General features: G+C 42.4%; 1 protein-coding gene across 8 annotated transcripts in view; it reads left to right on the forward strand.

Annotated features, from left to right (window-relative positions):
* The first annotated feature begins 206 nt into the window (after window positions 1–206).
* The window catches only part of eps8a (epidermal growth factor receptor pathway substrate 8a), a 192,395-nt gene continuing 168,058 nt past the window's right edge, over window positions 207–24,543 (forward strand). For 7 of the 8 annotated variants that reach the window (XM_060902865.1, XM_060902872.1, XM_060902870.1 and 4 more), the window contains exon 1: window positions 207–431. The gene's annotated coding sequence lies outside the window, so the exon portion shown is untranslated. The other variant, XM_060902867.1, reaches the window with a different exon arrangement.

Consider the following 24,543-nt stretch of genomic DNA (forward strand, 5'->3'; position numbering starts at 1 on the left):
TGATGAGGTGATGGAGGTGTTCGAGCAGGGAAAACAGGACAGAAGTTGGGAAACCTCTCCAGCACACAATACAGTGTGGATAGCCAGAGAGTCCGGTAGAGGGCGCTGCTGCTTCCTGAGGAGAGGAGAGGAGAGGAAAGGTGAGTGAGTGAGTGAGTGAGGGAGGGCGGAGAGAGAGAGAGAGAGTATCCTGTACTATTCTCAGAAGCCGAACCTGGCTCTCACACTCTCTCTTTCTCTCTCTGTTTGTGCTCTTTCTGACTTTCCTCCTATTTATTCACCGCTTCCGGTTGTAACCGTCGCTTGAATTTAAACCTTGAAGCCGAGAGCGCGTGCACCGGACATCATCATCATGATGATGGTGTTGAGGCTGGAATAACAGCAATGCGGTGACCTCAGAGCAGCTGGGAAATAATCAACACCGCTGTGGAGTAAGTAACGCCTTCATTTCTCCCTTAAACCCCTCCACACTGCTCTCATCCCCGGGCTGGGAGCACAGGCACTGCAGTGGAGCTGAGTGGAGACGAGCTGGGTGTGTTTTACTTCTTATTCTTCATCATCATCATCATCATTATTATTATCATTATTATTATTATTATTATTGTGTGCGGTTTATAGTTTGTGTGAGAAGAATTAAATAGGAGAAAACACACACACACACACACACACACCTGTCTATGGTGGTTATGGACAGGCACTCGGGTTGCCATGGCATTAGGCAGCTCTGGAGCTCACGCGCAGCTGCGGAATTACACAGGGTTGCCAGATTGATCATAAAAATATCAACATTTACACTGACTGGATGAACCGGGCCGTTTCTGTGCTGTAGCGCTGACGGGTCTCGGGGGGATTTGAGGGATTGTGCTTCCAATTGTGAGGATTTAAAGGTAAATGGTTACAAAGCGTGAGCCAATCTGGCAACCCTAAGCAGGTAGTGGTACACTGATTGATTAAGCCTTGCTTGTGGGTTTGACCACAGAGAGTGAGTGGGTGGGTTTTTTTTTTTCTTCTTTCCCCTCTCCCTCTAGCTGCTTTTTAATTTTACTGGTTTTCTGAAGCCATCTTTAAAAATAATCCAGCTTGTTGTGGTTTTTGCAACAGGGGTGCTTTCCAGATGTTGCCAGATCATTGCTTATTTAAAGGACCAATAGGTGTGTGGTGTTTTTTTTTTTTTTTTAATAGGTGGTGTAGTGGTTAGTGCTGTCGCCTCACAGCAAGAAGGTCCGGGTTCGAGCCCCGTGGCCGGCGAGGGCCTTTCTGTGCAGAGTTTGCATGTTCTCCCCGTGTCCGCGTGGGTTTCCTCCGGGTGCTCCGGTTTCCCCCACAGTCCAAAGACATGCAGGTTAGGTTAACTGGTGACTCTAAATTGACCGTAGGTGTGAATGTGAGTGTGAATGGTTGGTTGTCTGTGTGTTTCCCTGTGGTGACGTGTCCAGGGTGTACCCCGCCTCTCGCCTATAGTCAGCTGGGATAGGCTCTCGCTTGCCTGCAACCCTGCACAGGATAAGTGGTAATGGATGGATGGATGGAGGTCCAAAGGAGAGAGAGTGTGGTAGAAGGGATATACAGTGGTGCTTGAAAGTTTGTGAACCGTTTAGAATTTTCTATATTTCTGTATAAATATGACCTAAAACATCATCAGATTTTCACACAAGTCCTAAAAGTAGATAAAGAGAACCCAGTTAAACAAATGAGACAAAAATATTAGACTTGGTCATTTATTTATTGCGGAAAATGATCCAATATTACATATCTGTGAGTGGCAAAAGTATGTGAACCTCTAGGATTAGCAGTTCATTTGAAGGTGAAATTAGAGTCAGGTGTTTTCAATCAATGGGATGACAATCAGGTGCGAGTGGGCACCCTGTTTTATTTAAAGAACAGGGATCTATCAACGTCTGATCTTCACAACACGTTTATGGAAGTGTATCATGGTATGAACAAAGGAGATTTCTGAGGACCTCAGAAAAAGCGTTGTTGATGCTCATCAGGCTGGAAAAGGTTAGAAAACCATCTCTAAAGAATTTGGACTCCACCAATCCACAGTCAGACAGATTGTGTACAAATGGAGGAAATTCAAGACCATTGTTACCCTCCCCAGGAGTGGTCGACCAACAAAGATCCAAGAGCAAGGTGTGTAATAGTTGGCGAGGTCACAAAGGACCCCAGGGTAACTTTTAAGCAACTGAAGGCCTCTCTCACATTGGCTAATGTTCATGAGTCCACCATCAGGAGAACACTGAACAACAATGGTGTGCATGGCAGGGTTGCGAGGAGAAAGCCACTGCTCTCCAAAAAGAACATTAGCAAACTGCAGACGAGCAGCAAAGATCACGTAGACAAGCCAGAAGGCTATTGGAAAAATGTTTTGTGGATGGATGAGACCAAAATAGAATTTTTTTGGTTTAAATGAGAAGCGTTATATTTGGAGAAAGGAAAACACTGCATTCCAGCATAAGAACCTTATCCCATCTGTGAAACATGGCGGTGGCAGTATTATGGTTTGGGCCTGTTTTGCTGCATCTGGGCCAGAACGGCTTGCCATCATTGATGGAACAATGAATTCTGAATTATACCGGCGAATTCTAAAGGGAAAATGTCAGGACATCTGTCCATGAACTGAATCTCAAGAGAAGGTGGGTCATGCAGCAAGAGAACGACCCTAAGCACACAAGTCGTTCTACCAAAGAATGGTTAAAGAAGAATAAAGTTAATGTTTTGGAATGGCCAAGTCAAAGTCCTGACCTTAATCCAATGGAAATGTTGTGGAAGGACCTGAAGCGAGCAGTTCATGTGAGGAAACCCACCAACATCCCAGAGTTGAAGCTGTTCTGTACGGAGGAACGGGATAAAATTCCTCCAAGCCGGTGTGCAGGACTGATCAACAGTTACCGGAAACGTTTAGCTGCAGTTATTGCTGCACAAGGGGGTCACACCAGATACTGAAAGCAAAGGTTCACATACTTTTGCCACTCACAGATATGTAATATTGGATCATTTTCCTCAATAAATAAATGACCAAGTATAATAATTTTGTCTCATTTGTAGGACTTATTTATGCAGAAATCTAGAAGATTCTAAAGGGTTCACAAACTTTCAAGCACCATTGTACTTCACCTTTAATTCCAGGAATATTAGTGCATAGAATCTACATGAAAAGAGTACAGCTGAGAAATCGTCTCGCAAGAATACAGGAAGAAGGTACCTCCTTTTCTTCTGAGCCTTTCCTCGAGAAACTAAAACTGGATAATGTTCGTTTTCCATTTTTAAAAAGAATTGGTTTTAACTGTACTATTTATAGATTTCCACTGTTCACTACAATAACACTTGGTCCCTTTCAACATGTGTGTGTACCTTTAGGTATGATCACTAAATACACTGTTAATGATTTAATTATTATCCACAAGGAAATGCAGTGTGATGGGATTTATATTAAGATGAAAGGTTAAAGCTTACAGTAAATCTTTTCTGTTCCCCCACTCTCCAGACCAAAATACACATCATGATGTGTTACACCCAAGCAGGGCTGGGCCATACGGACTAAATCTGATCTCACGATATGGACTTTTTTTTTCATATCTTGAAAGAATATGTACATGCAGTACTGTACAGAAGTCTTAGGCACGTGTAAAGAAATGCTGTTGATCAAAAATGGTTGAAAAAAAATGTTTCAACATGAAGAAAAATACAGTAATCAGTAAGGCATAATAAATGTAACAGTCAATATTTGGTGTGAGATGACCCTTTGCTTTTAAAAAAAAAAAAAAAAAAAGATAGTCTGAGGTCCAGTGAGTGCAGTTTTATGCAGAAATGAGCTGTAGGTTTTACTAAGCATCTTCCAGAACCAGCCACAGTTCTTCTGGACACTTTGACTGTCGCACTCATGTCTTCATTTTACACCAAAACGCAGCAGCCTTCATTATGTTCTCCTTTTTTTAATCTGAAAAGTGCTCTCTTATGGAATATACTGCATCAGACATTTTACAAACTTTTTTTTTCCCCCCTGTAGCATTTAATTTTGTGCTGTAAAACGAACGTTTGGACTCTAATGTTTTTGTAATATTTTTTTTTGCGCGTTTAACAATAAACATTGCTGCAAAGCAGGTTTACAGAATTTGAATAACTTAAAACATGAGCTAATTTTATCCCTAATCTATCCCCAATGATGAAGCCTGTGGCAACGGTGGCAAGGAAAAACTCCCTCAGACGACACGAGGAAGAAACCTCGAGAGGAACCAGACTCAAAAGGGAACCCATCCTCATTTGGGCAACAACAGACAGCATGACTATAACATTAACAGTTTTAACATAAAGTCAGCTTCGTTGATGCTATAAACCCCCCCACCAACGGAAACCCGAGTGCAAAACTGTTAACAACTGCAGTCCCCAGCCACAAAAACACCACTGCAAGAGTCCAGAGTGTCCTCCAGGCGCGACCCCCAACTGTCCTCATGGGGCCGTCCTCCACAGGAGCGATGCGATGAGACTCCAGCCAGACACAGGGCACCAGGATGGATCAGGCAGGTCCGAGGAGCAGAAGAGGTCAGCATCTCCATCTCAGGATTGACATGTAACTCAGAGGGACAGATTTTTTTGGGGGGGAGAGAGAGAGAGAGAGAGAGAGAGAGAGAAAACACAGGTTGTTAGGTATGCCCAATGTCACCTGAATAAGTAGGAACAGTATACATATTGCGCTGAGTGCAAGCAGGGACTCCGGCAACTAACCATGACAGCATAACTAAAAGGGGAGAGCCAGAAGGTAACACAGGCATGAGGGGCCCCGGGACATAAAGCAGCAGCCACTACACCATCAACAAACTCGAGTGAGCAAGCGAGTGGGGACTGACAGCATCCATACATCCCAGTTTACCAAAACACTCTGTCTGAGGATCCTCCAGATCTACTCCTTTACCTCATAAACACCATTAACACAAGGCTTGACTAAACAGATAGCCTGTGGCCCAATTCTAATTTCTACCCCTCCCCCTTCCCCTTGGCCCTTCCCCTTGAAACTGAGCTACAAGGGATAGGGCTTGAAATTCAACCCCTACGTATTGGGATAGCCCTTCAACGATCGCATACGTCATCGCGTACCTCCGTCAGCGTTTACGTTAGCAAAACGCGACTAAATGCGTCATTGGCTGCGACCAGCCGCTACAGTCAGAGCCAGAACTAGAACTCTCTGCTGGCAGGGTGTGATTTGTTAACTAACACCACTGAATGGGATATCTTTGGCGCTTCATGCACCACATCCGACAGAATGAGGTGTCAGAACACTCATGTAAACAATAAAAGCGAGAATAACAGAACAAAACGTACGCAGTCAAGCAACCGAAAACAATACTCACTCCCAAAGCTTTTTAGCAGCAGCTTGGATTTCAGAAATCGCTGCTCATTCTCAGCTCGAAAGCGAATCAAGCGGCGTGTTTCCTCTGGATAACAACTTAAAACACGTAAATAATGGAGAAAATACATTTATGACAATCTTTTGCCGCGGGAACCGCCATCTTTCTGAAATCCGCATGAAATCTCGCTGAAATCCGCATGGCATTGTGGGAAATCACTCAAACCCCTTCGTTCGGAGTCAGCTCCAGGAAAATCTCCGTTTGGAGGGGTACAGAAGCCCTACCCCTTCCCCTACCCCTCCGCGTTAACTGGGATTGGGATACCCCTACCCCTTCACGTGAACGCGCAAAATGGAGGGGAAGGGCCAAGGGGTTGGTCCAAGGGGTGAAATGGGATTCGGCCTATGTTTTCAGCCGAGACTTAAACACTGAGACTGTGTCTGAGTCCCGAACACTACTTGGAAGGCTGTTCCATAATGTTTTGACTCGATAATGCAGAAATCATGAAATAGAACTCTATCACAAAAGTTTGTATGAAAGGAAAAAAAATTAGGGGCCTAAAACTTTTGTACAGTACTGTATGGAGACTGTGTGCTTTTTATTCTCTATAATAATCTGGATGTAGGGGAAGCCATGGCCTAATGGCTAGAGAAGTAGCTTTGGGACCAAAAGGTTGCCGGTTCAATTCCCTGGACCAGCAGGAATGGCTGAAGTGCCCTTGAGTAAGGTGTCTAACCCCGAACTGCTCCCCAGGCCGCTCTGGGTGCGTTACGGTATATGTCGCTCTGGATAAGAGCGTCTGCTAAACGTCTGTAATGTAGGCTTTGGTGATTGTGGTACGGTAGACAAGCATATATTGAAAGAGATTTAATTTTGAGCTTGTAATGCTTTGACTCTGTCATGTGGAAGTCATAGAATAGAAATCTATAACGGAGTTCGTATGGGGGGGGGGAAGGGTGCCTAAGACTTTTGCACAGTGCTGTAGATTATATAAAGAAAGTTTTCTCTAAAACTGATAGATTATTTATCCAGAACGGCTGCATGCACTCCTGACTGCTTTGTGGGTAATCCTGTGAAAGGCACTTTTTTTCCCCCGTCCTTTTATTAGGGGAGTGACATTGAACAGAAGGATCACAAACGAGAACAAGAGAAACAAAACACTGTGAAAATGGGAGCGATGGGAAGACTAAATAAATATAAAAAGTAAACATTAGGCTGCTTTATTCAGCGTTTCAGGAATCCAGACGAGTGTTGTGTGTCGGCGTGTCTCACGCTCCTCTGTGCTCGTTTAGGATCAACAAAGAAATCCAGATTTCTGTAAAACTGCTTTGGGAGCATGCTCATTGTTAAAAGTGCTATGTGAATAAAATTTAAGCGAGTTCTTGTTATGCAGAGTGGCTTTTGAGACGTTGGTGCTATAGGTGTGGGGAAAATATCTCTCGATATGCATTTGTCTATTGTACAACGATCCCATGTATCCCCAAATCACACAGGCCTACATTACATTACAGACGTTTAGCAGACGCTCTTATCCAGAGCGACATATAGCACACCCAGAGCCGCCTGGAGAGCAGTTCGGGGTTAGACGCCTTCCTCAAGGGCACTTCAGCCATTCCTGCTTTACATCCAGATTACTATAGAGAATAAAAAGCACGCAGTCTCCATACAGTACTGTACAAAAGTTTTAGGCCCCTAATTTTTTTTTTTTTTTCCTTTCATGCAAACTTTGTTATAGATTTCTATTTTATGATTTCTACGTTATCGAGTCAAAACATTTTAGAGTCCAAATGTTTGTTTTCCAGCACAAAATTAAACGTTACAGGGGAAAAATGTTTGTAATATTCCATAAGAGAGCAGTTTTTAGATGAAAAAAAAGAAAACATAATGAAGGCTGATGGGTTTTGGGGCAAAATTAGAAGAAGAAACCTTTGTCACATGCACACTTCAAGCACAGTGAAATTCATCCTCTGCATTTAACCCATCTGAAGCAGTGAACACACGCACACTCAGAGCAGTGGGCAGCCACACTAGAGCGCCCGGGGAGCAGTCAGGGGTCAGGTACCTTGCTCAAGGGCACCTCAGCCCAAGACTGCCCCACGTCAACCTAACTGCATGTCTTTGGACTGTGGGGGAAACCGGAGCACCCGGAGGAAACCCATGCGGACACGGGGAGAACATGCAAACTCCACACAGAAAGGCCTTCGCCGGCCACGGGGCTCGAACCTGGAACCTTTTTGCTGTGAGGCAACCGTGCTAACCACTACACCACCGTGCTACCAATTAAGAAGCAAGTATGACCGTCAAAGTGTCCAGAAGAACTGTGGCTGGTTCTGTAAGATGCTCAGTAAAACCCACAGCTCATTTCTGCATAAAACTGCACTCACTGGACCTCCGAGTACTATTTATTATCTCATCTTATCTCATTATCTGTAGCCGCTTTATCCTGTTCTACAGGGTCGCAGGCAAGCTGGAGCCTATCCCAGCTGACTACGGGCGAAAGGCGGGGTACACCCTGGACAGGGCTGACACACAGACAACCATTCACACTCACATTCACACCTACGGTCAATTTAGAGTCACCAGTTAACCTAACCTGCATGTCTTTGGACTGTGGGAGAAACCGGAGCACCCGGAGGAAACCCACGCGGACACGGGGAGAACATGCAAACTCCACACAGAAAGGCCCTCGCCGGCCACGGGGCTCGAACCCAGGACCTTCTTGCTGTGAGGCGACAGCGCTAACCACTACACCACCGCGCCGCCCACTCATCTCATCTCATCTCATTATCTCTAGCCGCTTTATCCTGTTTTACAGGGTCGCAGGCAAGCTGGAGCCTATCCCAGCTGACTACGGGCGAAAGGCGGGGTACACCCTGGACAAGTCGCCAGGTCATCACAGGGCTGACACATAGACACAGACAACCATTCACATTCACACCTACGCTCAATTTAGAGTCACCAGTTAGCCTAACCTGCATGTCTTTGGACTGTGGGGGAAACCGGAGCACCCGGAGGAAACCCACGCGGACACAGGGAGAACATGCAAACTCCGCACAGAAAGGCCCTCGCCGGCCATGGGGCTCGAACCCGGACCTTCTTGCTGTGAGGCGACAGCGCTAACCACTACACCACCGTGCCGCCCACTATTTTTTATTATTATTATTATTATTAATAATAATTTTTTTTAAAAGCAAAGGGTCGTCTCACACCAAATACTGACTTTGTTGTATTTATTATGGCTTACTGATTACTGTTTATAGTAATTTTTTTTTTTAAACGTTGAGACATTTTTGTTCTCCAGCATTTCTTTCCGTGTGCCTAAGACTTCTGCACTCACAGTACTGTACATGTTCAGACTTTTATTAACCTGTCCTTGTAATCCATTAACCTGTAATCTCTCCTCCTCCTCCTCCTCCTCATGCATCTGCTGTGCATTTATGACTGTGTTTAAAATTGCGTTAAGAGATCAGCAGTCTTTTATGATCTAATGACGTGTGGATACTAAACGGTTAAGAGGTTTTAATAAGTCTTCAGACACACGAGACGATCTCTCCGGTGTGCGCTCATTAATTGATGTCGTGTGAATGTTGGCTCCCAGTGGAAGGAGGTTACATAAGGAGAGAAAAAAAAACTATATATATCTTGTAAATTTCCATAATGTGGCATTTAAATTTATGACGCGTTTAATTACAGGAACATATGCTCCTGCATCTGTACGTTGTAAAATACTGTAACGGGAGATACTATTCTCACAGTTCGTTAGTTTACGACCCGGGTTTCGTTCTTTTTTGTTAGTTATAATCTCTGTATCCAGATGAGTGAGTGACTGAGTAAGGATGGGCGATATGACAAAATATCGTATCGTGATAATTCAATACATTACGTTTCTATGATCCTGTACGCATCATGATATTTTTATGTCTTGTAACAAACTGCTAGCAGGACCGTTTTGTTCTTTTAACTTTTATTATTTAACGTGTACAAGAATAAAGAGGAAATCTGTGAAAAAAAGGGAGTATTTTACCCTTTTAAAGATTTTCTACTTCATCTAGTTAACTTTATCAGAACTCCTTCCAGGCTTTGTAATTATTTTCTAATAAAGGATATCATGATGCCAACAATATCAAGGAGTGACGAACTAGTTTATCATAATATCGATATTGTATCATCATACGATCATATTGCCTAGTCCTCCTGATGCGTACACTTTTTTTTTTTTTTTTTTTTGCTTCATTTTACTTATCCACCTTAAAAATAAGATTTTTCTGTCTACTAAGTGTTGATGTAGAAAGGACTTTAGTTCCAAAAAACATCCAAATACCAACAGGACAACTTGCAGTCGCAGCTAATCAGCTTCTCGAACCCAAATCCTCGGGTGTGTGTGCGTGTGTGTGTGTGAGAGAGAGAGACAAACAGGCAGACTGGGCTGGGATCAGGATCTCATCACACCTCCCATGTGAGTCCTGGAGCAAGACCACAAGAACACAGCTGCATCTGAGCACATCTCATCAGGGAGCGCGGTTTCTGTGTGAAAGCTTTGTTTGGCTGAAGGCCTGATGTTCTCGAAGTATTTTTGGATGTTCCCAGATTATTTTTTTTTTTGACCTCATCACAAGATAAGCAGAGACGGTACTGATCCGATACTGACACAGAGTATTGTGTTAATAGGCAAAAAAAAAGTGTCTGTATCAAACTGTTAAGATATGAATAGGAAAAGAGATGTATTTATTGAACGGGAAATGTTTACATATAAAGAGACTTGGCGACTGTTTTTCCTTTTGTTAGAATTGATTTTGGCAGCACGGTGGTGTAGTGGTTCGCACCGTCGCCTCACAGCAAGAAGGTTCCGGGTTCGAGCCCAGTGGCTGACGGCCCTTTCGGTGTGGAGTTTGCATGTTCTCACTGCGTCTGCATGGGTTTCCTCCAAAGACATGCAGGTTAGGTTAAATAAGAACTGAAGTCATTTTTAAACTTGCTTTATTTCTTAATTAACGTGTTATTCAATTACGTTTTTGGTTTTATTAAGCTTATATCGTGACTCGTATTGGCATATTATATTACACTTATCGGCCTTTTCGGTTTTTAGCCATGTCGAATTGTAGTTCGTTTGGTCCCCGGCAGGCGTCGCTTATCCGTGCGATCTTCACAAGACTTGTACGAGACTTAAAACGTGAAGCATCAGCGCCGCCATTTTGAAAACTGTTTACACAGCGGCCAGATCGCCATATCATTTCCAATTTGGATTAATTTCGAGATTTGCCAGGTTCATCAGTGATGGAGATTATTCCATACAACTTCGACCATTTTGGTAAAATGAAAAACCGCTTTCGGACACTACTCTGTCACGCTGGTATTTACGTCATTACTGTCGCACGATTAAAACGTGCCAGATCAGGCGGCTGGTGGTTTTTCAAAATAATAAACACATGCATGTATTTTTGTGATAAATCCATATTATACTGAGCGTATTTCCCGCATTAATCAATGCAAAGTACTTTGTGTCTGCTGCATCTTTCAGTTCTTTTTAAATCAAGGTTGAATACTTTCTTCTTTGCCGCTGCCTTTTATTAAATCAAATTTGAGACTTTTTTAATTTGATTTCTTTCAGCGCGACCGCAATGCGTGATGGGATATATTGCTTTGGTTAGTGACCATCGTTGTACACCAATTTTTGTGATGCATTGTGGGATACTTTGAGTGCACTATATTGGGTGTAAATAATCCTCACTAAGGTTTCATCCAGCACTACAAAATGGCGTCCTCGCTATATAGTGCCCTATATAGTGAGTAGGGAGCAATTTTGGACACGGGGCAAACTTCCGGCTTGATTACGTCAGCATTCTTTTGACAATGTTGGCAGACGTCGGTCACTTTGATTTCCGCTATACGTTTTACTTCCGTCCTACGATGTCTCGCGCAGGTCTCAACGAATCTCGTTTACGGCCGTCGTTTTAACTTACGGACTGATATATTACAGAGCATATTTCAAACACTCATAACTTGCTATAGCAGCGACAAAATGGCGATCAAAAATGCATTCCGATATTTAATAAAATGAGAAATAGAATTTTTATTATGATAAACTTTGCCTTCAGTTCTCCTTTGATTGGTGGCTCTAAATTGACCGTAGGTGTGAATGTGAGTGTGAATGGTTGTGTCTCTCTGTGCCAGCCCTGTGATGATCTGGCGACTTGTCCAGGGTGGACCCCGCGTCTTGCCCATAGTCTGCCGGGATAGGCTCCAACTCGCCCGTGACCCTGCACAGGATAAACGGCTATGGAGAATAGATGGAGATACATGTATACTTTTACTGTATTTTAAAGTGTGAGTAAATGTGAAAGTTTAACCCTGAGGTGCTTCAATTAAAAATGAAAAACACTTTAAAGTGCATATCACGGGTAAATTCAGGAGCGAGATCAATGCAATTCTCCTATTTTGTATTAAACTTGGGTCAAATATCTGTCACATTTTGTGCAATTTTTTTTACCTTGCGCAATACCAGAAAAATTCAGTTGAAATCAAGCCATTTGAGGCGAATTGGTCCACCTCTGAAAAAACTTGGCATTTGGATTTCCCGGCAAACACTGATTTTCGTGACGTCGCATGCGGGACGCCTCCCTCTGAATCCTACATCAGCGCTGGTTTGTTTATGAGAAAACGATCTGGTGGTTTTCTGCAAATTTCTTCAACGTTATCGCGTAATTATTAAAATGGTTAACAGATGTATCGTAGGAGCGTGTAGCAACACCAATCTTGATGGGATTAGTACTCATCGTTTCCCAAAAGACCGGACAATGAGAGAGAAACGGGAGCGCTTGGTCTACACAGGCTGTGCACTGAAACCGTGCAAAGCTCGCGCAGCCTGCTGGCGCTTCCGCAGGTAACGTCACGAATCTGGCTCCAGACTCCTTTGGGATTTTTGTTCTTTTATTTTTTTCTGCTGTAGACAGATGGCCTTGTGCAAAATTACCCTTCTGGATGAGTGTGTAAAGGGACATACTTTCATATAAAAAAAACACTAAATTGGTCCCTTTTAAAGGGGAAAAACTCGCACTTTCAGTGCTTGTGCACATACGTTTGGAGATCTGAACTGTCTACCAACCACCATTACAAACTCCTGAAATAAGACCAGAGTGAAGTTTTTGTTCTGTTTCTTTCAGAAAACGAGTTTCAACAAGCCGTTCAGATTCGGCTCGTCTTTCTATGTCACAAGTGGAGCTCATTAGAATAATCCCACCCTCTCATCTGAGTATCTCCAGTCATGGCTTCAGAACTGCCTTTTCAAATGAGCAAAGTGCTACCTGATTGGCTGGTGGAAGAGGGGTGGGGTGGGCTCACGAGCGGCTCATTATCGTTTAAAGGAACGGAGACTCAAATCAGCCGTTCTGGGCAGGACTGTTTAGACAGGGTGAGAAGGTGCTGGGGTCTTTTGACCAATGTATGTCACAGATATTTCATTAAGAGCTCAGGGAACATGTGTCAACATGTGGAAAAGGGGTATCGTATGTCACCTTTAAAGCTGAGTAGCAGTGTATCTGATGGGTCTCGGTATCCAGAAAAAAAAAAAGGGATGTCATTTTCATAATGGAGTATATTGAACAGGAATATACAGTTCCCTTTGAAAGTATTGGAATGGCTTTTGTTTTTGCTACACACTGGAGCTGTTGACCCGCGTCTGTATGATTTTGTGCATTGTGCTGCTGCCTTGTGATCGGCTGATGAGAGAACTGCATGAATGTGTAGGTGTACAGGCATTCCTAATAAAGTGGACGACGAGTGTAGCTGGCTCTAATGAACAAAATGGAATGATTTTCTAGTTTAAGAACCTTTCCACACAAGTAATGACAGTAAAGATGAAGAAAACTGAAATCTTGTCATAAATACATGTATTAATTTAATTGGCTTGTATCAAAAGTGTCTCGATTATTACATGATGATATCATAATACTGTACGTACTTTATGCTATCAAAGGGAAATAACAGCTTCTGATCGTTTAGACTTGTAACACCACGTCCTCCAGGCTAAAGAGGAGAGGGACCGGCCGGCTGGTTATCAGTGCACAGTTCAAAAGCCAGCATCTGTGATGATATGGGGGTGCGTTAGTGCACATGACATGGGGAGCTTGTACATCTGGGAAGGCATCATTAATGCTGAATGATATAAACACGTTTCAGAGCAACATGCTGCCATCCAGACAAAATCTTTCTCAGGGAAGGCCTTCCTTCTTTCAGCAAGACAATGCCAAACATCTTTCTGCACGTATTAAAACTGCATGATAAAGTCCAGGTGCTAAACTGGCCTGCCTGCAGTCCAGACCTGTCTCCCATTTGAAAACATTTGGCGCATTATGCAGCACAAAATATGATAAAGGAGACCCTGAACTGTTGAGCAACTGAAATTGTATAACAGGCAAGAATGGGACAACATTTCTCTTTCAAAACTAGTCTCCTCAGTTCCCAAACATTTACAGAGTGTCGTTAAAAGCAGAGGTGACGCAACACAGTAGTAAACATGCCCCTGTCCCAACTTTTTTTTTTTTAAATGTGTTGCTGATATCAAATTCCAAATGAGAATATATTTAAAAAAAAAACAACAAACAATAAAATTTCTCAGTTTCAGCATTTTATCCGTTGTCTCTTGTACCATTTTCAATGAAATATAGGGTTTCTATGATTTGCAAATCGTCCTTTTTGGTTTTTATTGACGCTTTAAACAGCGTCCCAACTTTTTTGAATTGGGGTTAAACAATATGAAGTCCAGTCATATTGTGTCTCGTAATAAATCTACGCTACTTTGCTGCATCTCTGGATGGGGGGGGGAATCCCAATAGATGTTGTAGGATTTGTCAGACGTGTAGCTGTGTTTTATAAGTGGTCCTGAACATTTCAGTTCGATATGCCTCGAAATAAATTTTTTTTGACAAGTGACTCAATACAAGCTGCTTTAGAAACAGCCTCCATCGTGTAATTATTAAAACCGATTAGTGAAAATCTCTTAACTTGTAGGAAATAATCTTTAGGATCGTCTGACCTGACAATGACCTGTAAGGTCAGGGAGGGAAAGGCTGCCTCATAGGACAGTGTAGGATTTAAAAAAAAAAAAAAATTCTTTTGGTAACAATTAATTAACTGTTGGTACACGAGAGCACTGGGCTGAATTACCCGAAGGACTGAGCGGTGTGTGTGTGTGTGCGCTATCTGAGGAACAGCAGCTCTAATCTGTGCTTTACCCACAGAGCAGATGGTGCAAGGGAAAGAGTGTTACTTGTGGCTCCAAACAAACAGTCGTGAAGGCCAAAGCTGTCTACTGAAACACAGCAGGGTTGAGGAATATAACGACTTAATTAAATATCCAGTGATCTTTACTCTGATGATATTGTATTACCAGATGTGCTAACCTAAACACCGCAATTTAACATCATGGTTATGAGCCATCACTCAAAAAATGCACCAAAAGAACGTCGTCTCCCCAATAAAACAGGAGACGAGCCAATCGTCATACGAATCTGGAAAGGTCTGCACAAGTCACTGATATCATCCGGAAGCCCCGCCCACTTCCTCTATCTTCCTCGCTTACTCTCAGGGTCAGTGGAGAATCTTTCACGTTATTCTGCGTTAAATAAAATCAGTCCGTGTACAACCCCAATTCCAAAAACGCTGGGACATTGTGTAAACTGTAAATGAAAACAGAATGTGATAATTTGCAAATCACGGAAACGCTATATTTCATTGAAAATAGTACAAAGGCAACATATCAAATGTTGAAACTGAGATTTTATTTTTTTGTGAAAAAATATATGCTCATTTTGAATTTGATATCAGCAACACACTTCAGAAAAGCTGGGACAGGGACATGTTTACTACTGTGTTGTATCACCTTTACTTTTAACAACACTGTAAACATTTGGGGACTGAGGAGACCAACTGCTGTAGTTTTGAAAGAGAAAATGTTATCCCATTCTTGCCTGATATACAATTTCTTTTTTTTTTTTTAAAGATTTTCTTTGGGCTTTTTTCACCTTTATTGGATAGGACACTGTAGAGACAGGAAATGAGTGGGAGAGAGAGAGACGGGGAGGGATCGGGAAATGACCTCGGGTCGAAATTGAACCTGGGTCCCCGGATTTATGGTATGGCGCCTTATCCACCTGAGCCACGACACCCCCCGCTGATATACAATTTCAATTGCTCAACAGTTCAGGGTCTCCTTTGTCGTATTTTGTGCTTCATAATGCACCTAATGTTTCAAATGGGAGACAGGTCTGGACTGCAGGCAGGCCATTTTAGCACCTGGACTCTTATTACGGAGACCTGCAGTTTTAATATGTGCAGAAGGCGGTTTGGCATTGTCTTGCTGAAAGAAGGAAGGCCTTCCCTGAAAAAGATTTTGTCTGGATGGCAGCATGTTGCTCTGAAACGTGTTTATATCATTCAGCATTAATGACGCCTTCCCAGATGTACAAGCTCCCCATGGCATGTGCACTAATGCACCCTTTACCATCACACATGCTGGCTTTTGAACTGTGCACTGATAAGCCGGATGGTCCCCCTTCCTCTTTAGCCTGAAGGACGTGGTGTCCATGATTTGTCAGATCTCGGGACAATTTTCCACTTCGCCTCAGTCCATCATAAGAGATCGGGCCCAGAGAAGGTGGCAGTGTTTCTGGATATTGTTATCTCCACCAAGGAGGTTATGTTTTCGGTAGCGTTTGTTTGTTTTGTTTGTTTGTTGGTTGGTTTGTCTGTTAGCAACATTACGGAAAAAGTAATGAACGGATTGCTCTGAAATGTTTTCCAGAGGTGTGACTGGGCACAAGTAACAATCCATTAAATTTTGGCGGTGATCCGGATCACCTTCTGGATCCTGGATTTTTTTTAAAGGATTAATTTTTTTCCCCATTGAAATGAATGGGTGCGTGACACAAAAAACAGATTTTTCCTTCTGTAGGCCAAACCGTAAGGTGTAAAGTCATGAAACTTGGTACACTGATAGAGGAGTGGACCCTGATTGATTTCATTTTCATGTTGGTACGTCTCACGCTGTAGCGCCACCAACTGATCAGTCTTACATGCGTTCATGCACGTAACTTTTGATCCGTACATCCGATTTTCATAAGTCTGGTACCGTTGGAATCCTTGGAGCTAGACAATTCCAACGCACCCTATGATGTCATTCTCCGCCTAATTAGATTTTCCGCTATTTTGAGTTTTGTCCAAAGTGAAGGTAGAGTGACCCTGGCCGCACGTTTTGTCTGATCATCACGAAACTTGGCACACATGATCTCCAGTCCATGCCTAATGAATGATATTCGTTTCGCTCACACGTCAAGGCGTTCGCCCATGGCAGCCAATCAAAATCGATGGCAAAGCCACCAAACAGGAAGTGAGCTCCTATCACGGAAACACTTTGACGTATCAAGACCATATTTAGTGGCATGATTTTGGACACCATCCAAACTACCCTCATCAAATATGGTGTCATTTGGCCACTAGGGGGCGTCACAATTAGCAAAAACATATTTTGGCTCATATCTCAGAAACGCTTTGACGTATCAGGACCATATTTGTTGACAGAACTTTCGGCACCAGTTCATGTACCCTCATCAAATTTGGTGTCATTTGGCCACTAGGGGGCGCCACAATGAGCAAAAACGTGTTTTGGGTCATATCTCTTTACGGATTTAGAATTACATCTGCATTTTCATGTTAGTGATGCTCTGGGATGTCCCTGTAAAGAACCTTGCCAGCTTGTCATCTCCGTATGAGAATCCGCCTTGTGTCTTGGCCAAACTTTCGCGTGTTGACACAAAACTTGTCGTGTGGGCATGCGGTCACCTCTCTTGCCGGGTCGCCATGGCAGCGCACCTGAGCAAGCACACGTTTGCATTTTTTCCAGAAATGCATTCTAGTTGTTATTACCTCCGCCAAGGTGGTTATGTTTTCGGTAGTGTTGGTTGGTTGGTTGGTTTGTCTGTTAGCAACATTACGGAAAAAGTAATGAACGGATTGCTCTGACATTTTTTCCAGAGGTGTGACTGGGCACAAGTAACAATCCATTAAATTTTGCCGGTGATCCGGATCACCTTCTGGATCCCGGATTTTTTTTAAAGGATTCTTGGTGGAGGTCTGCGCTCTCGGAGTGCTTTTCTAGTTTATATCTGGTTTTAACTTGCATTTGTGGATGCAGTAATGAACTGTTTTCACAGACGATGGGTTTCTGAAGTGTTCCTGAGCCCATACAGTGATTTTCCACAACAGACACGTCTGTTTTTAATGCAGTGTCTCCTGAGGGCCTGAAGATCACAGGCATCCAATGTCAGTTTTCAGCCTTGTCTCTTGCATACAGAGATTTCTCCAGATTCTCTGAATCTTTTAATGATATGTACCATAGATGATGTGATCCCCAAATTCTTTGCAATTTTACATTGAGGAACGTTATTCTTAAACTGTTGCACTGTTTGCCCACGCAGTCTTTCACAGAGCGGTGAACCCCTCCCCATCTTTACATCTGAGAGACTCCGCCTCTCTGGGATGCTCTTTTTATACCCAATCATTTTACTGACCTGTTGCCAATTAACCATATTTATTTAAAAAAAATTTTTTTTAGCATTGCACAACTTTTTCAGTCTTTTGTTGCCCCGTCCCAACTTTTCTGAAATGTGTTGCTGACATCAAATTCAAAATGAACATCTCATCTCATTATCTGTAGCCACTTTGTCCTGTTCTACAGGGTCGCAGGCAAGCTGGAGCCTATCCCAGCTGACTACGGACGAAAGGCGGGGTACACCCTGGACAAGTTGCCAGGTCATCACAGGGCTGACACATAGACACAGACAACCATTCACACTCACATTCACACCTACGGTCAATTTAGAGTCACCAGTTAACTTAACCTGCATGTCTTTGGACTGTGGGGGAAACCGGAGGACCCGGAGGAAACCCACGCGGACACGGGGAGAACATGCAAACTCCACACAGAAAGGCCCTCGCCAGCCACGGGGCTCGAACCCGGACCTTCTTGCTGTGAGGAGACAGCGCTAACCACTACACCACCATGCTGCCCCAAAGTGAACATATATTTTTCAAAAAACAATAAAATATCTCAGTTTGAACATTTAACATGTCGTCTTTGTACTATTTTCAATGAAACATAGGATTTCTATGATATGCAAATCATATTCTGTTTTTATTTACAGTTTACACAGCATCCCAACTTTTTTGGAATTGGGGTTGTAGGTTCAACTCGGCGAGCGTTAGATAAGTAGGCTATATGTTAAACATCCATTAGTTGTGTCACTGAAATATTTCGGCTTTGACCTAAAAAGATTAAACAGGCCGACAGCGATGGGTCAAATCTATCATTTTACAAATGATGATAAATGAGAACGTTGATGCTTTACTGAAGATTTCTGATGCTATTCACCAGGACACCACCACAAAACACAAAGAGCATTTCATTGAAATGAGTTTCCTCATTCCTTGAATGAAGACTTCTGAAGAATCTGATGACGTGAGAAATGCCGACCGGCGCCTGGCAAAATTCGACTTCCCTTCACGTGTAGTACAATGGTGTATTCCCACCATCACACGTTCTCAACACAAACACGTTTGGAGTAAATATCCAGCTTGTTTGCTTTGAAGCAGTTCCTGACGGCACAGCTGATGATGATACACCCTTCCAGTTCTCCTTAAACCTGAAGCGTTGGGAATGCTGGTTTTCCTCTATTCCTGTACTGAAATGTTCCCAGAGGAGGGGAACTAATGGAGAACCCCACCAATCCACTATCTGGCTTCCTCAACCAAACTAGAAGACAACGGACTCAAGCAAACAGGCTTAGATCAAGACGTGCCAGGTCAGCCGCCAGTTTGCATCGTTGGGGCTACATCGAGTCCCCTGTATGCCCTAAATGTCAGGAATCCCCACAAGACACTGGCCACCCAGTGTTGCATTGCCCAGTAACAGCAGTGCCAGGGGGCTACGCCACTATACATGAAGGAGGCGACACCACCTTTAACCACTGGCTTAGAGAAGCTCATCTGGAGGTGTGACACCATACACAACTACTACGTTCCTCTAATCATTTTTTTTTTCCTCTCAAATGCTAAATCATGATCTGCGAAACCCGAGTATTACAGCATTGGTGAATCAAATGAAATGCTGAGTGGGGTTCTTGATTACAAAAGGATTGGATGACAAAATCTACGTTAATCTAGATAAACCTGGAAGATTTTTAAAAGGTTTAGTGTATAAATATTATACAGACGCGAGTGTTTTACTGGGAAATACGCCACTCGTGTTTTTCATCCGAGCTCCAGCCGGGACATGGAGAACCAACACCGTGACCTAAATCTCTATATGTGACTGGTGAGGAAATCGATGAATTGTTTTTTGATAAGTTTGCGTACCTTTTTTGTTTGTGTTGGTGTCATAAAAAGAACTTCACACGTTGGCTTGAAGATATGAAGTTTATCTTCTCGTGCTGAAAAACTCGTATTTTTCATCGGCTGCTGTAAAGACCATGCAAAACTGCATTGTGGACATCAGGGAATGGACGTGGTCGGACAGGCTTAAACTAAACGATGATAAAACCGAATTTGTCGTCCTCGGGATGAGACAACTTGTGAAAGTTAAAGCTAGACTGCCTTTCAGAATTTAAGTGTAGGTCATAAAAAGAATTTTCCCCGACACCGAATTATTTTTGTTTAGTGGACCGAAAGCTACTGAATTCAAATCGCAGACTTCCAATTGTATTAGTTTTTTTAAAAAGAGAATAATTAATGAATTTTGGGCCACATGGCTCTAAATTCTCCGCTATTTTTTTTTTTTTTTTTTCCTGCTTCACCATGACCCAATTCAAGATACTACGTCATGCATCACATCACGTGGTGGGCTTTCCCCGTTCACGCAAGGCATTATGAGATACAAATTTGAAACAGGAGAGAATAGTGGAGGACGTGAGCGTGTGAATGAAACGTGAAAGACCGACTACAGTAACGGAAAGCGAGTAGAAAAGACGTTATGTTCTATACGAAGGAAAGGAAACGCAGGACCAAACTAATAAATATGGGCACTCAGCGAGCACCTCGGTGTGATCAGCTGTTCGTTTAGCGACAGAATGATGGAACTGTCAGTGCACGCTCAAAGGTAAACCTGCGCATGCGCGCACACACGGACTTCCTCTGTCTGCTTGACTGCGCGAAGCGAGCGGTTTCATGCACATTATTTGCTCAGGAATCCACTCAAATTAAATAACTTCCCAGCCACAGAATGGGCTGGGGTGTTGTGTGTGTTTTTTTTTTTTTTTTTTTAAAGATATTACTTAAACATGTATCACAATGACCAAATTTCAGAGGGAACTAAATTTCACTGATTTTATGAAATCAAAAGGCCGTCTACCTTTAACCTAGACAGTTTGCGAATCGGTGACCGTGTAATTGCACCAGCTAGTGAAGTAAAGAACCTTGGTTGCTGGTTTGATGAACAGTTAAAGATGGACACATGTTGATAACATCTGTAAGGCCGCCTCTTTTCACCGATATAACATTAGAAGGATTATGAAGTTTCTCAGTTTTGATTGGACTCAGATGTTAATGCTTTTGTGACGAGCTGCACTGATTACTGTACCAGCCTCCTGTATGGCTCGCCCTGTAATTCCAGCGTGCACAAACTCCAGCGTGTACGGAATGCAGCAGCGAGGCTAATTTGCAACGTTGGACACTTTGATCACATCAGTCCCTGCTTGTTTAGTCTCCGCTGGTTACCAATTAGTTACAGAATTCAGTTAAATTTTTACTTTATAAAGCTTTAAATGGACTCACTCCTATGTATATTACAGAACGAGTAAAACTCAACTGCTTCTAGATACAATCTAAGATCTTCTGATGATAAACTCTTACTTCAGTTTCCCAATATAAAGACCCGAGCTACTCTGGGTGACCGATCGTTTACCGTTAGGGCACCCAAACTATGGAACAGTTCGACTGCGTTTATACAAAACTGCACTAATGTAGACGCTTTTAAACGCCTCCTGAAATCTCCTCTATTCAGGGAGGCATATTGCTGCTGGTAGGATAATTTTATTTTAATGTTTATATTACGGCATATTCAGCTTTCATTTTCTGTACTATGGCATTAGGTGTGTGTGTGTGTGTGTGTGTGTGTTATTTACCAGCTGGGAGGTCCGTATGGTGAAATACTGTGACCGAGGTCTGAGGCAACCCTCTGGGCTGAGGTCAGTATTGAAGGCCGAGGTCACGGTATTTCACCATACGGACCGACCTTAAGCTGGTAAATAATATATTTATTTTTTCTTTACCAAATTCTAACAGAAAACGAGAGCGCTCAAAAGGGAAAACTGAGCCGAGCAGCCATTTTGAATCCTCATTCACGGCTGTAATGCAAATGGCTTCCTCCTCGGTATACAAGTGCACTTCCATGGCAGGAAAAAAAACCTACATTTTGCCACCTATGTAGTCCCCTATTTATACAAATAGGAGTCATTCAGGATTCAGCCATGTTTTTGCTCGGCGTTAGCAACAGTTAGAGGTTTTTAGCTTTCTCCTGAAATGTTTTCTTTTATTTCTTCTTCCTCAGGGTAGTAAAACTCGCTTTTGCTGTGAACACTGTCATTATCGCTATCCATGCTGTAAAATTAATGCTGTTCTCCTGAGAAATGCTGGCAAAAATTTATAAGATTTTTGATAATCTTATAAATAAATATTATTTAAAAAAAAAAGATAAATGTTGACAAAAAATACTACTATGTTGTTGTGAACGAGCGAGTCGCCAGAGGTCCATAACTGGGGTCCGTATCGTAGGATACAGACCCGCTCACCAGCCAATCAGAGTGCAGGATTTGATGGAAACCGGGCCGTGGAAAAAATAATTAGTTATTTATATTTTTATATGTTGTAAGCTTGGGTTGGGCACTGTGCTTTGCGTGGGCTGGGCCAAATTCAGGTGAGCAAAACTTATTGTCTGGGCTTGTTTGTGTTGGGTTTGACCCACATGGGGTGTGGCGCTTAACTTGGGTGTAAGACAGGCTAACTGTATTTTATTGTAATTTATTTCTTAACACGTGTGTGAGCATATTCAATGTAACAAGCGCACTATAAGTCAATGAAATTTATTATTATTATTATTATTATTATTATTATTATTATTATTAAATACTTTGCGGATCTGAATGACCAATATTTAAATAATATTGGCTGGCTTTGAGTGATCTGTCAGATCTATTCCAATCAGCTAGCATGATACTGCACGAGTCGAAGACGAGTAGCTGATTTATTATTACACAAACGCATTCGATGGAACAATTATAGATTTTACAAAAAGTTAAGAACAGGGTGGTAACTTGCCAATGCTGATTCTGATCGAATGCAATTCAGTGTTCTGTCGATCCAATGTACTGTACAAAGTTCTAACAATAAAAATGGTACAAGTCCAAAAAGCCTGAACAACAACCAACTTATATACAGTACAAGCGATATCCAGGCTGACGGTTCAAGTTCAGTTACTTTTGGTCATAGTTAATTGTTACACTGCAGTTGTTCCAAACAAAATGGCTTTGCTGAGTGAAGTCCACGAGTGACGTCCTATTGTAAAAGTCTCCGTCACTTTTCCTCACCTCCAAGTAGAACTCTGACAATGTTTCCAATATTGCTCTCTTTTCCAGTTTTTTGATGTCCGTTGGTCTGTTTTTCTCTTGTAAATACGCGTGAAGAATATCCAGGGAAGTTTTGGTAGCCTTTCGGGTGTTCAGCACATCTTTCTCTTTAAATCTTCCGCTTTTAACGAAGCAAACCTGGTGGCCATGTTTGTTTACAAACTGTCACAGTTGCTTGCTAGTGTGGAAGTTTTACATCTCCGACGTATCTCTCTCCCAGTTTTTTGATGTCTGTTGGTATGTTTTTCTCTTGTAAATATGCATGAAGAATATGTAATGAAGTTTTTGTAGCCTTTCAGGTGTTCAGCATGTCTTTAGTTTCAGTTTATTTATTTCGTGCTTAAACCGAGCACTGAATTAACCCCGTCTTCTCTTTCTCCTGGCCAACAAAGAAATGATTGTGCGCATGCACAGCAGAAAATTTTGTCCTTGGATCTTCGCATGAGCTCCAATGTGTGACATCGTGTTGTCTTGACAACGTGCAATATTATAACAATATTGCACGCTCATGCTCCATTGGCGAGAGTGGTGTAATGCATGGAGAGTAAGCAATATGATACTAATATTACATGCCATCAGTAAACCTGCTAGAAGGGAATAGAACACACATTTTTATTCCATGGAAAAAGTGTCCTGTATGTATAATAATTCCTGGGATGTCACTCCCAGTGTTGTGCATCCAGTTGATGGGAAGTTGTCAAAATGGTGAACCGGTTCAAAATTAAAATTCTTTTGATTAACTTGCATATTAATATATTTTTTGTGTCCATATGATATAAGGAACATTATGTGGTGGTACGAAGATATGAAGTTTATTTTCTCATGTTAAATATTTTCACTTGTTCACTCCGCTCACCCGTGATGTCTACATTCACCACTCAAACTTCATATCTTTGTGCAACTGTGTAATGTCCTCCGTGTGTGTACAGTGGTATGCAAAAGTTTGGGCACCCCTGGTCAAACTTACTGTGAACAGTTAAGTAAGTTGAAGATGAAATGATCTCCAAAAGGCATAAAGTTGAAGATGACTCATTCCCTTTATATTTTAAGCAAAAACAACTTTTTATTTTCATGTTTTACATTTTCAAAATGACAAAAAAGGAAAAGGGCCCGAAGCAAAAGTTTGGGCACCCTGCATGGTTAGTACCTAGTAACACCCCCTTTGGCAAGTATCACAGCTTGTAAACACTTTTTTTGTAGCCAGCCAAGAGTCTTTCAATTCTTGTTTGAGGAATTTTCATCCATTCTTCCTTGCAAAAGTCTTCCAATTCTGAGAGATTCCTGGGCCGTCTTGCACGCACTGCTGTTTTGAGGTCTATCCACAGATTTTCAATGATGTTCAGATCAGGGGACTGTGAGGGCCAGGGCAAAACCTTCAGCTTGCGCCTCTTGAGGTAGTCTATTGTGGATTTTGAGGTGTGTTTAGGATCATTATCCATTTGTAGAAGCCATCCTCTTTTCAACTTCAGCTTTTTTACAGATGGTGTTATGTTTGCTTCCAGAATTTGCTGGAATTTCATTGAATCCAT

This window comes from Neoarius graeffei, chromosome 21 (assembly GCF_027579695.1).
Source record: "Neoarius graeffei isolate fNeoGra1 chromosome 21, fNeoGra1.pri, whole genome shotgun sequence".
In the NCBI taxonomy this organism is placed as follows: domain Eukaryota; kingdom Metazoa; phylum Chordata; class Actinopteri; order Siluriformes; family Ariidae; genus Neoarius; species Neoarius graeffei.